The sequence below is a fragment of the Hippocampus comes genome, unplaced genomic scaffold, assembly GCF_001891065.2.
Source record: "Hippocampus comes isolate QL1 unplaced genomic scaffold, H_comes_QL1_v1.1 scaffold94, whole genome shotgun sequence".
Classification (NCBI taxonomy): Eukaryota; Metazoa; Chordata; class Actinopteri; order Syngnathiformes; family Syngnathidae; genus Hippocampus; species Hippocampus comes.
Window position 1 is genome coordinate 2,643,481 of NW_017806059.1, and position 16,707 is coordinate 2,660,187.

The 16,707-nt window shown below is 41.9% G+C and overlaps 1 protein-coding gene across 1 annotated transcript in view; it reads left to right on the forward strand.

The window, feature by feature from the left end:
• Positions 1 to 13,143: 13,143 nt before the first annotated feature.
• Positions 13,144 to 16,707, forward strand: part of gapdhs (glyceraldehyde-3-phosphate dehydrogenase, spermatogenic) — a 14,467-nt gene continuing 10,903 nt past the window's right edge. The window contains exon 1 of the mRNA XM_019893017.1: positions 13,144 to 13,220. The gene's annotated coding sequence lies outside the window, so the exon portion shown is untranslated. The remainder of the gene's footprint in view (positions 13,221 to 16,707) is intronic.

Below are 16,707 nucleotides of genomic sequence, written 5' to 3' on the forward strand. Positions count from 1 at the left end.
GTGCGCGTGTGTGTGCGTGTGTGTGTGTGTGTGTGTGTGTGTGTGTGTGTGTGTGTGCCTGCGTGCACGTGTTTATGTCTGTGTTTGCGTGCGTGCTTAGACAGCGACAGTAAGAAAGTTTAGAAATGTGGTAAAAAGAAGAAAAGAGAAATGGAAAGTCAAGGTATGAGGTGTGTGTGTGTGTGTGTGTGTGTGTGTGTGTGTGTGTGTGTGTGTGTGTGTGTGTGTGTGTGTGTGTGTGTGTGTGTGTGTGTGTGTGTGTGTGTGTGTGTGTGTGCGCGCGCGCAGAATCAAGAATGGTTGTGGTCAGATACATTACCATGATATTTTTCCTCTGGTTTCCTGTCATCTCACAATGACGGCACTCAATGCAGTCTACTGGCTTATTATTGAAATCTTACATCACTTCATTTCTGAAGAATGTGGCAAATGAAATCAATTTTCGACGATTCCCCACCTCCTCCTATAACTCCGTCCCTCATCTTGATCCCTCGTCTGTGCTCTCGCCTCTCCCATCTCTGCGCTTCCATCCAGCGTCCTTCTCTTGTCTGTGATTTATTCCCCTGTTTCTCTCCATCCGTCCGTCCGTCTGTCTGGTGTACTCTGTTCCAGCTGCAGAGTCCCACTTGGACCATCAATCCTCCTTTTCAACCCATACCTGGCCCTCCATCAGCAAGCAAACACACGGACACACACTCGCGCGGGGCCACACTTACACTCACGGTACATTCGTGTCATGTGCACGTATTGCGTACGTGTACTGCATCTATGCATGCATACTCAAATGCGCAGGACGCCAGAGGGGCAACCCGATCTTCAGTCAACCTTGGACTGAACCGCTCAGATGGAGCTTCCAGGTTTGGGTCCGAATGTGAAATCAAGACTAACAAGGTGATCTGTGGCTGCGCAAACTCAGAACTCAGCCAGTTCTGCTTCCAGATCTCAAATTTCTTTACCGGGCTGCCCTTCAGCCTGTAGCGCGGTTCGCAGGAGACAACATTGGATTTGAAAACAAACAGAAGCTGTCGATTTATGCGAGGAACGCAGCTTTTAATGACATGGAGGACAGGAGATTGTTAGACGGGCTTTGATCAATGACACAGATGAAGTATGGAAAACGTGTTAACCAATTGTGAATACATCACTTACAATACCAATATTTATTTCAGTGTCTATAGTTTAAGGTAAGGTGAGAGAGCAGTATTTAGGGGCCCACTAATTACTTTCCTCTCATTTCCTATATGCAATGTGGAATAATTTCACCTTTCTTGATTTGTTATTGTTGGCGGTTCAGTGGTAAAACTCTAGACGTACCGAAGGAGTCAAGGTTGAATTTTGTGTGGTATTTGAACCTTGAAAGGTACAAGGAGCAGCAGCGGTGTGATCGGTGAAGGAGGAAAGCATGCTGAAATGTAGTGTTGTCCGTCTGGGGCTCGGTTTTGGTCTCAAGGCCACGTTTTGACGGTATCATCTCGTCTCGGAATCAAAGGCTTTTATTCCACGGTCTCGGACAGGGCGGGCATGAGATTTTTTTATCAAGACCGGTCTAGACCAGGCCGGGACTACTGTGATCAGTGAGAAACACAAAATGTAGGTGCTGCGCTGCCTTCCCTGTGTCTCCTGGAGTGCTACGTCTCTCTCCATTTCAAAAACAACATTGCAAAATTTGGTTTTGTTACAAACGTAATGAAAAAAGATACTGGTAATTTTGTTCAGGTTTTTGTGTGTGTGTGTGTGTGTGTGTGTGTGTGTGTGTGTGTGTGTGTGTGTGTGTGTGTGTGCGTGCGTGTGCGCGTGCGCGCGTGCGTGCGTGTGTGTGTGTTTGCATGGCCGTTTTTCTCTGTGGGTGATCCCCATTCGTTCGCCCCATCATTGTATGTGTGTCCGCATGTCCTTGTTTTCCACATTTGTGTGGACCACCTTGATTGTGGGCGATGGGGGTGCAACACTGAATTGACATTTAATCGATCATCAAATGAACCGAAAAATTTAATGGTATTGGTCTTGTCTAGGTCTCAATACTCTTTCTCCTCGATCATGTCTTGGTCTCGGTTACTGTGGTCTTGACTATAACACGATTGAAATGTAGCAGGAAGGATGTTCTCGAACCTTTGACAAATATTTTACTTTGCTGTTTTTACCCCATTACATTTAATGAGCAACAGCTCATAGACCAAGAAGACAGTAAGAAAATATACAGTACAGTATGTGTGTTGATCCACAAACTGTACCTGCTTATGAGTGGACTTGGGTTGGGATGGTGACTCACATTGAAAAGAGGGATCCAAATTGACTATCATTTTTATTTTTATTTTATCATCTGTTTTCTTTTTTTTAAGTATTGTGTTTTACTGTATTTTGCTGAAAGTGCAATACATTTCAGAGTTCATCCTCCAAAAATTACTGCAGTGCCTAAGAGGTATCTCAAGCTGTCAGACTGTCCCCTCTGTAAAAGTCTATTCTCACAAGAATTACAAATAGGATGAGGATTGCATACAAAAAATAATAATTCCGTACTGTAGATACAAGATGGCAAGACACAATTTATGATAGGGTTTTTTTCTCCATCATTACCACTTTGCAGTAATGTAAAAAAAATAGTTTTGAAGCATTAATGTTTCTTTTGCATGACGACTGTCCAGGTATCTACAGCAATTCCTCAAACTGCGGTCTCTGCTCTAACAGCCGCTGTACCCCACCCAATCGCCGCTTGTGCCATCCCTTAAACAAATAAATGCCACACTTAAAATAAACGCCTCAGTTATAGCCTCCAGGGAAGCGAACAGCCTGAAGAAATTTAGTGAGAAGTTTGAGAGAAAGCCTTCAGGATGCGCTCGGACAAGAAAATCTGCCATTATGAATAATGGATTATTTGACTCATGAGAACATGAGACAGTATACAGCGCTTGAGCATGGAGTGATGGGGACAATTACAATTGAGTGTAGTTGAGAAGCTCAATAAACTACTGTGTAGATATGTAATTACCGGTACTATGAAAATGATTTTTTTTTTTTTTTTTGCAGATAAATGTCTTCTTTCTGGACAACAGATTACCGCGAGTAAGTGCTTTAAATCTCTGTGGTTAATTATATAACTACCCCCTGCCACTACTTGAGAAAATATATTCATACTGTGACCAATATCTACAATTTAAACTTTTTTTAAACCATCTTTTCAAAATTCGCAGAATGGTTTGCAGTCTTTTGAGTACAAATTAGCACATGATCTACTCATGACACAAATCAAAGCATCCAAGTCTAAATGTAGAGCAAAGTTCAGAGAAAGAAACAAAAAGGCAAACGGGATGCCGAGAAGGGATGGAGCATTATAACATTGAAAAACGCACAAAACAAAGCGAAGTGTGATTCATGATTGGCAAATTGCCAGATGATGTGTTTAATGCACAACACGTCTACAGTTGGAGATTTACTAAGTGGCACATGTGCTGAGAGAAACGGACAGATGAGGAGTGAAACAAAGGCGGGAGGTTCATGCCCAGCTGAGTGTTGATGTGGTGAGGTGGGGGAGGAGGCAGAGAGATGAGAGCACTGTAAAGGAGAGCACAAGTCCAAATCAGACAAATCAATTGAAGACAGAAAAAAAAAATACTCGAGGAAAGGAAGGAAGAAAATACAGAAGTTGTATATATCCATAGCTGGATATGAGGAAGGAGAACAGCTGTTTAAACGCTAAAGTGGTTTTTTTGTGTGTGTGTGTGTGTGTGTGTGTGTGTGTGCGCGTGTGTGTGCATGTGTACGTGTGCGTGTGCGTGTGCGTGTGCGTGTGTGTGTGTGTGTGTGTGTGTTCACGCGCACACCCACATATGTGTGCATGCGTGTATGTGCAACTCATTATTTTCTGTATAATTACCAGGTGAGAATTGAGACATTAAAAAAATGTCTAAAGTCCTAAATGGAAACCGTCGTCCTTTCCATCACGATTCAGCAAGATTATGTTTTTACAGATTCAATTAAAAAAGTCACAATATTATCATTGGGTCTGTCAAATTACGATTCATTTTAAAAATCTTTTCTACAGTACACGTTTTTGGGGGAAAAAAAAAACATCAAGATGCAATATGTGCACAGTTTTGCACTGCAGACGGTAAACTCAGCCTACATCTGTAAAAACAGTTTAGAGAATTTAGCTTTAAATGTTCGGCATTAGGCGGCACGGTGGCCAACTGGTAAGCACATCGGTCTCGAAGGTGCAGGGTTTTATTCCAGCTCCGGCCTGCCTATGTGGCTTTTGCATGTTCTCCTGTTCTCCCCGTGCCTGCGTAGGTTTTCTCCGGGTACTCTGGTTTCCTCCTGCATTCCAAAAACATGCATGGCAGGTTAGTGGAACACTCCAAATTGTCCCTAGGTGTGATTGTGAGCGTGAATGGTTGTTTGTCTGAGTGTGACGTGCGATTGGCTGGCAACCAGTTTAGGTTGTTCCCCCCTGCTGTCCGAAGACAGCTGGGATAGGCTCCAGCACCCCCCCACCACCACCACCCCCACCCCTGTGACCCTCATGAGGATAAGCGGATTACAAATTGGATTGCCAGATCCAGGTTGACGATTTTAAACCAGATTAACAGACAACCTTCTACAATCTCCAACTATAACAAAAGTCAGCTGCGATGAAGTGACGGATCGAAGGCAGCAAACAGGCCAAAGCTAACACAGGATGGAGCAGATCTTTACAGGTAGTACAACAAGGTAGGCAGAAGGAAAGGTTAATTCATCACGCACATTGTAATTATCATTCTTCCCTGTGTTTGCTTGGAAATTATCCATTCCCTGTACTGCTTGTACTCACCAGGGTTGCGGATGTGTTGGAGCCTATCCCGACTAATCGCAGGGCACATGGACTGTACAAAAACAGCCATTCACACTCAGTTTCATACATAGGGACAATTTGGAGTCTTCAATTAACCTAGCGTGTATGTTTTTGGAATGCAGGAGGAAACCGGGGTGCTGATAGAACTCCCCCACAGGAACAAGGAAAACATGCAAACTCCACACAGAAAAGGCCGGGGCCGGGATTAAAACCTTCATCTCTGAAATGTGAGGCAGATGTGCCACCAAGTTTTCCACCGTGCCTTGCTTGGCAGCCATCTTGATTAGAAAAGCTTTTAAGAAAATAAGAACACTCACCAAATTAAATCCATTAAAAGATCAGATTAGGTTTCGTGAAAGATGGCCAATTTATGCTCTACAAGTTGTCAATTAACCTTAAGGTCCCTGTAAAGTGAAGATAAATGTCTTCGAAATTTGACACACCACAGAGAATGATTAAGAAAATTGCTAAGTATATAAAATGGGGCTTCAAAATCGTGAAAACTCAAGGCGCTGTCTTCAGGGGCTGTAGGCATGTCGCTGAAGACGTGAAAAATGGAGGCTACTTTAGTTGTATTTTTCTTGTACTGAACACACCTAGAAAAAGAAAGCTGCAACATATCCCACCAGATCGTTGTGGAGCTTTCTACTGGGGCAGACGGAGACAACCTAGCTCAGAATTCGAATGATAACTCTAAACTGATCTGTGAATCGTGACATCCCGGGAAGATGAACTTTGGAGTGCAACCATGGCTAGCTAGCTAACTGCATATTATTGTATTTGAAATTAGTGGCATAATAAACCTTAATATGCTAAACCCACACAGCCACAGGGAGAACATGCAAACTCCACACAGGAAAGCCGGAACCGGAATCGAACCTCTGCACTGTGAGGTTGACACGCTAACCATTTGACCACCGGGCCGCCTGGCATAATAACGACGAAGGAAATTGCATATGTGTCCAACAACCACTGATACAGATAAAGCCGCTCAACTTGTTATGTAGTGTGAAAGGGGGCACTCAATGCCGGATACCCAGTTGTGTCACTGGGGGCTGTTTTAGCCATGACTCATAAAATCAAGAAAAAGTGAGAAAGAGTTTAACGGTAAATATCTTCACCATTTTGTCTTTCACAATTACAGTATCTTCAATACGTGTGAAGTAAAAACAAATCTCTGAATTCACAAACAAAAAAAAACAAACCAAAGAAACAGCAGTGAACCGTGTATTTGTTGACAGATAAAGACATGGTCAGATGTTGAATAAGTCAAGCCAAATAAAATGTGACAATTAACCAGTCCACCAGGAAAATGATGGTTTTCCACCTGAAGGCTGCACCAAAGACTTCATGGGAGGTACAGTAACTTATGACCAAAAAAAAATAAAAATCATTATCATGTATTTATTTATGATTAACATGCTCATGATTTATCCAAGAATCCAGTAATTTGATGGGCAGATATTCAAAAGATTGACTTCTAATATTATGAGGATAAGAAAGGGCCTCAATGTGCACAGTCATTATTTTGGTGTCAGAGCTGATACTGTATCTTCCAATTTTCCAAAGATTCTGAGTTTTTAAATGGTCATTTATTGACTTTAGTCGCATGTCTGCAAATGTTCAAAGGATCCGATCATTTCTGTGTGATTGTGGGACTTGAGTGGAATGGCATTAAAACAAATTAGCTCAAGACACTGGATTGGGCTTCAACTTATATTGCTACGCATTGTGGCTTTACAGTGTGTGTTGCTAAATATCCTTATTTTATTATTTTGTATTGACAATTCATAAATGTATTTTTCCCTTCTTGATGAGATTTGTTCATGAATACTATTACAGTTGACGGGTATTTCGCCAGCTTCGTTCAGCATGTAAGCCGAATGAAATCATCAATCATTTTTTCTTTTTTTTTTTTTATATAGAAATTTGAAAACACACATTTTGTATATTTCGTGACACTTTTGCCGGGGTTTTTCATTATTCTATTTCAGTTAAAATTGAAATTTCTCCATCCCTGAACACTTTATTTTCAACAATCATTCAGACATCTGGTATGTCACTGTGAGTGTGTATCTCACTCATCTCGCATTCCATTTGAGCCATACTTCAACCTGAGGCTTTCATTGTGAATTTTTTTTTTCCATCCCTCTTATTCTTTAGCCGCGGCCGCGTCCACCCGCAGGCTTTCCCAATAAAAGCTTCCAGATTAACGTGCAGAAACACAGAGACGATTCACGGCTCCTAAGCAAAAAAATATCTTGACCGTGCAACAAATAAAGCAAACACACTCATAGGTATAACTTTTTACGAGAAAGACTAAATATTTCTCGGTCTCTATATTTTTTTAAATCAACTTTGTTTCCATCTGCATTATATTTTCCACTCTACATTTTCCAAAATAGAAGACATTATACAAATAATTGTCAAAATGAATGTCTGAACGTGGGCTAAATCCTGGCCCCCCGAACCCTTTCAGCAGACTTTTGTGGCTGAATGATGGAAAGCAGATCCCGGTCTGAGAGTAACATTGCGTTGAGTGCCCCTTTAAATGCTTATAATTCTCAGCCTATGAAAATATTATCAGAGAGATTTGCCTCTTTGCCTGAGGGGGGTCAAGGGGTTTTTATAAGGCTACCAGTGTGATGAGCTGCTTGAGTTTATGAATCTGGTTGAATCTCATTAATGGAATGAATCTGTTAAAAAAAAAAAAAACAAAACTACCTTCTATCTGACTATGTGTTTAATATTAATGGTGGTATGTAAACATGAAAATGGAGCTTAATGATCCAACTTTTAAACCACAGACAATGAGAGAGCATGTGGAAATGATTGCAGTAGTTGGCGGTATCATGACAAATGGTTTGTTTTTCCAATGTTGTGGATGAAGAAAACCCCGAATTCTTAATATGTTCACATCTGCACAATCGTATACATACACCCCCACACCTCGGCTCAGACTGAAATTTCCTGTTAAGTAGTGGCGGGAGGTGAAAATGAAAGATTTTTCATTGGACAAGTGGCCCATGTCAACTGGCAGTTTACAAAAGGAAACTTAAATATCAATAAATATTAGGCTGCGCCACATAGGCGCTTTATGCTTCCAAAAAGACATCAAATAAAATAAAGGGAAATATGCTGCATACTTGGATGAATGGCCATCGTGCAGTAGGTTTTATCCTTTGTGAAATGAACACACCGTATTATTTTGGTTTTTTTAAAAACAAAGCACTTCCACCACATGATCATATTTTTGTGTCATTTTAGTCTGTCTATTTACACTATATGTGTGCTATTATATTACTTACAATATATATATATTTTTTGCTTATGTACCTTCTGGATCTCATTATTTTACAGGTGTACCGAATGAAGTGTCCATTGAGAGGATATTCTTTAAATACAAACCATACGGTTATTGTGAAATGATCAAAATAGTTAACAGGTGATGAACGTATTTTTTGTTTGTTTGTTGTTGTCGTTTTGCTGCTAAAAGAAAATAGTGATAATAATAATAATAATACATTTTATTTTTAAGTGCAGATCAAAACACACAAGGACACTTTACAATCAGGAACAACACAATAAAACCACAGATAAAATTATAATTAATAAAAGAAGAGATTAATTTAAATTGAGTATGCGATTTTGAATTGGTGGGTTTTGAGATGGGATTTGAATGTGGGAAGAGAGTGTTGTGTAAGCTTTTTTTCTGATTTCTGAAGACCGACAAATGTGTACCGCATATAGAGTTTGCAGCAAGATAAACTGTTTGTTTACTGAAGCTGCATTTTAAATGCAAAAAAATAAAAGAATTCCAATATATTTTAAATTAATCATATGAAGTGAAGATGATCGTGAGCGCTTCTTACGTTGTGATCAAGACAAGACCGCCCCCTATTGACTCAATTTAAGATAGCATGTGATAACGGCCAGACATCTTGAATGCAGTCATGATCAGGAAACTGTCTCGCCAATTATTTTATTTTCACAATACAGTGAGATGAATTACAATTAAAATCGTTCCTAATATACCGATTGGTCGAATTTTGATCGCCACAAAGACAATAAATGTAAATTATTTGAATTGCTGTGGTTGCAAAGCTTACGACCAATTTGCATTACTCCATAGGTCTACTGACAAACGGGGCATTTTAAACACTAACAGTTCACATCAACACCCACAAAAAAATTACATCATAGGCCTACAATGCAACTTAATTCAGACCACAAGAAGTAGCCGGCCGCCGGCCATACGAGCAAGATTCAATGACTACTAGTCCCGGAAAGCACCAAATGTATTTGCTTATTTTCAATACATTTCATCTCATTTAATGAAATGTTGGTGCATCTGCCTCACTGTACAGAGGTCGAGCTCAAGCCTTTTCTTGTGTGGAGTTTGCATTTCCTCCCAGTGCCTGCGTGGATTTCCTGCTTCTTACCTTCCAAAAACATGCATGGTAGTTTAATTGAACGCTCTTAATTCCCTAAGTGTGATTGTTATCCATCCATACATCTTCCGATCCGCTTATCCTCACAAGGGTCACGAGGGGTGCTGGAGCCTAGCCCAGCCGTATTCGGGCTGTAGGCGGGGGACACCCTGAACCGGTTGCCAGCCAATCACAGGGCACACAGAGACAAACAACCATCCGCGCTCACACTCACACCGAGGGACAATTTTGAGTGTTCAATCAGCCTGCCATGCATGTTTTTGGAATGCGGGAGGAAACCGGAGTACCCAGAGAAAACCCACGACCAGAACATGCAAACTCCACACAGGTAGGCCGGAGCGGGGATTGAACCCAAGACCTCTGCACTGTGAGGTCGACGCGCTAACCACTGGCCACCGGGCCGCCACTGTTGCAACACACCTGATTTAAATGAACAGGTTCAATATCAGGCTTCCGCAGAGCTTGCTGATGATCTGATCATGAGAATCAGGTGTGTTGCAACAGGGTGCCCACCTCTGCTCTATATTCTACATGCCCAGCAATTGGCTGGCCACCAGTTCAATGCCACTGGAACTACGGGGTGCACCCCATGGGGGGAACCCCCGCCACATCGTTACGCAGCCACAACAGCAGCAGCGGCGGTGGTGGAGGAGGAGAACAATAGGAGCGAAGGAGCGACTCCTCATCCTCGCACTTGGTAATGGCGGTGGCAATGGGGAGGAACGGGGGGAGGCGCACCACACGTCTCATTCCTCCTCTTCGTCGTCCTCCTCCCACCACCAGCGCCACCATCTCCTCCAGCACGACCACCACCAGAGTTCACCCCAATAGTACCACAAGCGGGAGAGGTATAGGGACCGGGAACTGGAGAAAGAAAGGGACTGGCCCGGAGCGGGAGGACCCGGCGGTGATCTGGTCCACCCTCTCCCCTTGCCCTTTACCCATCACCTGCCTTCACGTTCCTCCCAGTCCCTCGCCATGCTCCCTCCACCAGCCTCTGCCCCGCCATCCATCTCCGACCCATCCTCCTCCTTGTCTTACTCCTCGCCCTCGCAGGTGGAGGTCTAGGGGAGCATTCGCGCCGCCCCCAACCTGATGGCCCTGAGAAACAGCCCCCAGCCTCTGAGGAGGACGGCGTCCGGCGGGGGGCACAGGGCAGCCACTGGCCCTGATGGCGTCCTAAGCCGGAGCACCTCCGTCACCTCGCACATCTCCAGTGGCTCGCACTTCTCCTACTCCTTGGCGAGGGGTTCTCAAACTTTTTGGGTCCAGGGACGCCTTACAGGGGAGATTTTTTTTTCCAATGACCCACTCATAATCCGAACACCAGTTAAACTATATTTAAAAAAAAAAAAGACTCGTTCCAAAATAGAGAATACATTTCTCCCCTGCTATATACAGTTCTGGAAAAAAATGTCAGGAAAGCGTTTTGTTTTTTTTTCTTTTTGACAAGGCCTGACCATATGAGCCTCCTCCCTTCAAGTCAACATTTCCCGGGCTCCAAATGGCGCCAAAGTGATGGTTTTTGTTTTGTTTTGTTTTTAACTAATGACTTTGGCATGAGCACAAAAACAGCATGTAGGTTAGTTTTTCTTTCATCACGAAGAAATAGGGTTGTTTTGTCTTATTCTCAAAAGTAAGACTTTACTTCTGGAGTACGACCATTTTAAAAAAATACTTGAGATTACCATTGTAATACAGTGGTGCCTTGACTGAAGTGTTTTCTTCATTCAAGCCGCCCGTCACTAAATAGATTTTTTGTTTTACCTTGCGAGCCAAATTTTAGTTTGGCAACTCGTGAACAATTCTTCATATTTCAAATGTGAGGCTTCAAGCTCTTGATTGTGACTCCCAGTTGAGATTTTCTGTCACACTAAACATAAAATGGCAATTACATTCTGTATGCAAAAAAAAAAAAAAACATACCTTTTCCTTAGAGATGATTGCTTGCATACAGGTAACATGAACACACAATGCATCGATGGCCTTGCCAACAGGAACCGTTTAAGCAACAGATATTTACAGGCATGTGGTCGTTATCCTCCGCGAGAAACGACTTTTGAGATCGATCGATAGATAGATAGATAGATAGATAGAGAGATAGATAGATAGATAGATAGATAGAGAGATAGATAGATAGATAGATAGATAGAGAGATAGATAGATAGATAGATAGATAGAGAGATAGATAGATAGATAGATAGATAGAGAGATAGATAGATAGATAGATAGATAGATGTGTGTGTGTGTGTGTGTGTGTGTAAAAGATTCATTATAGATGCTAAAGCAGCCAAGTATGTATTGATCATTTTAAAAAAATGATTCTAAAACTTTGCCTACAACGATACATGTCCAGTAGATGTCGCCATCGCTTAATATTTGAGTTTTGATGAGTCATAGCGAGAGTTCATCGTCAGCCATTCAGCTGGTAAAAACTCCTACGCTTGAAAAGCCAACGTTTGAAGACACGAGTCTCTGGGGATTGTATAGGAGTAGAATATTTTAAACAGTCAGATAGCATCGGGACGGATGGATAGATCGGTTTCCCAATTCTTTCATGATCAAATAGTGACCATATATGACAACAAGACCGAAGGGATGTTGCGCTGCGAGGATTTCCCATACTGTACAGTGTACACAGTGTACACATCCTACTGCACGTAGATTTGCGCAAACTTGTCACGTGACACTTGTGCAAGCGAGCAGGACGGTGACAAACCAGTCAAGGATGGAAACTAAACCGGCAACTTCTTTAAATTGCATGTCAATGAAGAACACCACGTCACTGTCGGATTGATAATTAATTTCTAGTGAACTTACACATCTTGTATAATAACCTACCTGTATGGTGCACCACACTCACCCACACTGCTCAGATAACAGATATTTGGTGTCAACGCTGGTTAAACGCAGAGGGGATTGTGCTAGATACAGAGTGACTATACAGACTTGGGCTAATGAGCCTTTTTGAAGCTGAGAGCTACTTCTTGGAGACTGATAAATGCAAAAGGAAACTATTTTGAAACACACTTCTGAAATGACAAAGTTACTCAAATTACCTTTAACGATGTTATTATATGTTATTCATAAATGATATGCAATCATGTGAAACACTGACGTGATTAAAAAATGTCTTTACTCTTTTCCTCTTAAATAGGGTTTTGGATCAAATCTTGCGCAATACGTATTTTATCATCCAGCCGTCCATCCATCCATTTTCGACTATTGCAGGCATGCTAGAGCCTATGTATGCTACACCCTGAACTGATCGCCAACCAGTCGCAGGGCACAAATAAAGGAACATCCATTCACGCTCACATTGACATCTGCGGACTATTTTAGAGTATTGTATATCACCATGTGTTGTAATTTATAGCTATGAAGTTTCCAGAAAAATATACACCGATTGCCATGATCATCATGGCATGATGATTACCAAACCTTTACTTCATAAGTTTCGATAATTGCGACGTGGAACCGTTCAATTAAGTGCCATCGCACTTACTATTTCATCACGACTGATATTTAATTATCATTTTCGGATTGATGTTGTCATTGTGCTTGTGATTTGCTTGTGATTTCATAATTTCTTCTCCATTCCTGCACCGCCTAGTGTTAAATACGTGAATGTGCCGCTTCCTTACTATGGCGGACTACCACATGCGGCCGTGTGCTGAGCTTGATTCAGAATGGACGCCGGCAGCAAAGGATGGCATGCAGTCACGCCGCCAGCGTAACCCGGCTCAGTGAGTCACGTGTCATATATAAAAGCGGAAGACGGTTCAGTCGGTTGTGCCTGATTCAGAATCGATGCCGGCAGCAAAGGATGGCATGACGTCACGTCGCCAGGGAAACCTGGCTCAGGGAGTCACGTGTCATCTATAAAAGCGGAAGGCGGCCCAGTAGGTTGCGCACTCATATTCAAGGAGGTATCCGTTGTCGAGGTAAGGCATAAGCCTACTTTACCGCTTATTTCTTTCACACTATCAAGTAGCACGCAACCTGTATTCAACAGCGTTTGTGAAACTGTGGATGATTTGTATTAACACGTGGTTTGTAAGGTCATCGTAAAGAGGAGCCACAGAGTTTCTCAAGCTCGCTTTTCTGTCGGTGTACAGTGCAGCCTTGCCAAAGGAAAGAAGACGACATCATGCTATATGTCCGTGCTCGACGCCCTTTAAGCTCGCGGAAGCTCAATATCATAATTTCCCCATGCTTATTCTTTTCAGATACTCGTTATCAACTTATGTTGGCGTCAGGTGACGAGTGGGTGATATTAAGAGCGTTTAATATTGCATTTTGCTTGAACTAAGGCTTACTTCTTCCTGGAATGGAGGATAAACCCGAGCATTGGAGGGGATGCGGTCATGGCGTCAGGCTACTTGTTGTGTCATCCATGCGTTGTTGCATCATTTGGTCTTCACGGTTAATTTTGAAATATTCAAAACGGAAATTGTAGTTTCATCGGTGAAAGTCATTTCTAATAATTTAGTGTGGTATGAGGGCATGTGTCTGAAGCAGGAGCACCCTTGCTAGGTGACAGTGGCGGCTCCTTTTGCTGCATCTTTGCGGAAGTGAACTGGCGTCCGTGTTACGTAACCTACCAGACTCCACATACTGCATTTGAAACGATTACAGAGAACTACCCTGAAATGGCTATCATTTGATCATGCTAAAACGTGCAGGGTTGATCTGAAGCCCTGTTATTTGGCTGCGATCCTGCAGTGAGGAAAAGATGGTTAAACTCTGGGTGAAAAGAACTACGTGCCTGCGTGTCATTTCCTAATGAAGTCTGGCGTGTCGCTCTGTTGGATGTTTGTGCATGCGCATTTTACTTGGCGTGATGTAGTAACTGGACGTTTTATTTTATTTTTTCAACCTGATGTAATTTGCTTGTATGCTGAATGATCACAAAGCAACGTGCCACATTTTTTTTTGTTTTAAACTTGAACGAAGAAACTCCGTATCGTTTTCAATTAGCTTAGTCCATACCTGTTTGATTTGTTTATTCCAATAATACAGCTATGTCTGATGTGAGCATACTGTGTCCGGATACGTATGGCGTACAGATGCAGCTCTGCAAGGCCCTGTTTCATAGCTGAAGGTCATAACTACAGCTGGGGAAGGTCAATGCAGGCCTGCAGCTGCTATTACAACACAGATTTGCGGCTAACTTCTTCTCGTATCTCAGATAAAGTTAAGATGCGGTAACGTCACTGAATCCATAGTACACGCCGTAACTGAAAGTCATAATCATCACAGGCCTGCAGTTGCTTAGTCTTGTTATTGTCTGGACCATATCGGTTAGCAGAGTTTTTCAAGCCTCGTGATGATTTGGAAGATGCATGCCACGTATGACGAGCATTGATGTTGTTTCAATAGTAGAATTGTACATCTGAAGTTTTTATGCATGTCTGTAATATAATAGAGTGTTAAGTTCCCTAACTAGCAAGTACGATTTATGATTATTCCCAGTGGAAATTGTTAATTGAAAAACATACATTCCATGTGTTTATTTGCTGCCAGTGATGAGAAGAAAAATCTCATTAAAATGCCAATGTAAGAAAAACCCTCATATAAAAGACTTGTTTACCATGTATCATACATAATCAGTTATTTAATATCTCCTGGTTTAACAAATGGTGCATTCTGATAACGTTCTTCAAGGGGGGCAGTGTTTCCCTACCTGCATTACCTCTGCAGAGTCATCGCATGACAAGTCTGCTCTTGAATCCTCTGCAGGCTGACGGCGCGCCTTTCTTTTATTCATGTGCTTGTGCATTCTTGTGCCGTATTACGCTGTCTTGTATGTTAATGTGTTGCTTTTTAGTTTATGCTAATTTTAAAAACTGGCCTTGGTGGTGTGAATTTTCTAGGGAACAATGCCCAGCCACTGCTGGTCCCACCCAAGCCTGGATTTAAAAAAAAACAATAAAAAATACGGGTGGGTTGTGTCAGTAAAGGCGTCAGGCGTTAAAAACGCGGGCCTGACCAAATAATCAGGCTGATTAAATCGGCCGATTATGGGTCTCAGACATGGCAAAAATAATTGGCCAAATGGCCGATGTTTTTATTTCATTTTATGTACTGGTACTCGAACCATGTCAGGTAGATCTACATAAATAACACTGGTCTCATTATTTATTACACGTCAATCTATCAATTATACAACCATATATCCTTAATTATGTATGAAGTATTTACATAAGGTCATGTTTTCGCTCTGTCGTTCAACATAATACAAAGCCTAATCTTGACAGCATGGCTTGTGTAAGCAATGCAAGGAATATTGACTTGGAAGTCACTTTTTTTGGTGGGGGGAGGGGGTTCACGTTTGGCAACTGTCTTGGTCTGTACCAGACTTTCGAGTTTGATCGGTGTTGTTTCTCAACAATTGGTGCAGTAAGCATATAATTTTATCTCTGCTGTATGTTATAGCACATTTGACAAAGTTGTATCCAATCCAATAATTCAGTCAACATTCTTTTCTTTTTTTTTTTTGGCTTTTCTTCTGCTGTCTTTTCATGTATGTTATGACATGGGCACCACCCATTGTTCAGACAAAGACCCTACAGTTGAATTAAACGGTGACTTGTAAAACTCAAATAAAAATGGAAGATATTCCCAATGTTACTTGAATCACGGTTGTATTCAATTTAAGTTATTGCACTTGAAAATAAATTGGACAACCATAAACGTAGTTTAAACCTTTTTGGGGGGGGGGGGCGTGGCCACTAGGTAGTTGAAATGCATTGGGGTGTGGAGCTATTTTATGCATTATATTATTTAAATTGGTCATCTGCATTTTTTTTTGCCAAAAATCATTAGTGGTCTTAAAAAAAAAAACAACAAAAAAAAAAAACGAAAACACTGCTGGGGCCGTAGTACAACTTGTCAAATGTGCATGACAAGCCAAAAATGCCACCAACATAGTCTTTATGGTAGCTGCTGATCAAGCATGCCACTGACACAAAGAGCAGACGTGTCAATTGTGCATGGCTCCCAGGAAGTGTAAAGCTTGCTGACTGTGCAGCCTGGATGCGTGGTGGCGGGATGGTGCTGAACAAGAATATCAGCAAGGTGCCATTTGCTACAAACTGGGCATGGAAAGACAGTCGGAGTTCTTCTGTTATGAAAGGACTGCAGTTGTCACCAAAGTCTTTGCCTTGTTTCTTAGGGAGGTGGGCCACAAGTGAAAACATGGCCTCAATCTATGTTCTTCATGACCTACAGCAAGTTATCCCACTGCACTGGAAAATTACTTTTGTGATCAAGGTTGTGGTAGCGGTAAAGTAAGAAGGTTAAAGTTTCAATTGTCAGAGAGATGAAGGGCTGGGGGGGGCTGAAGAGTGGCAATATTACCTGTTGTGGCTTTTGGTATTTGACGAAAGAATTGTAGGTCCTGACGATTATCTTGATTTCCCCCCCCCC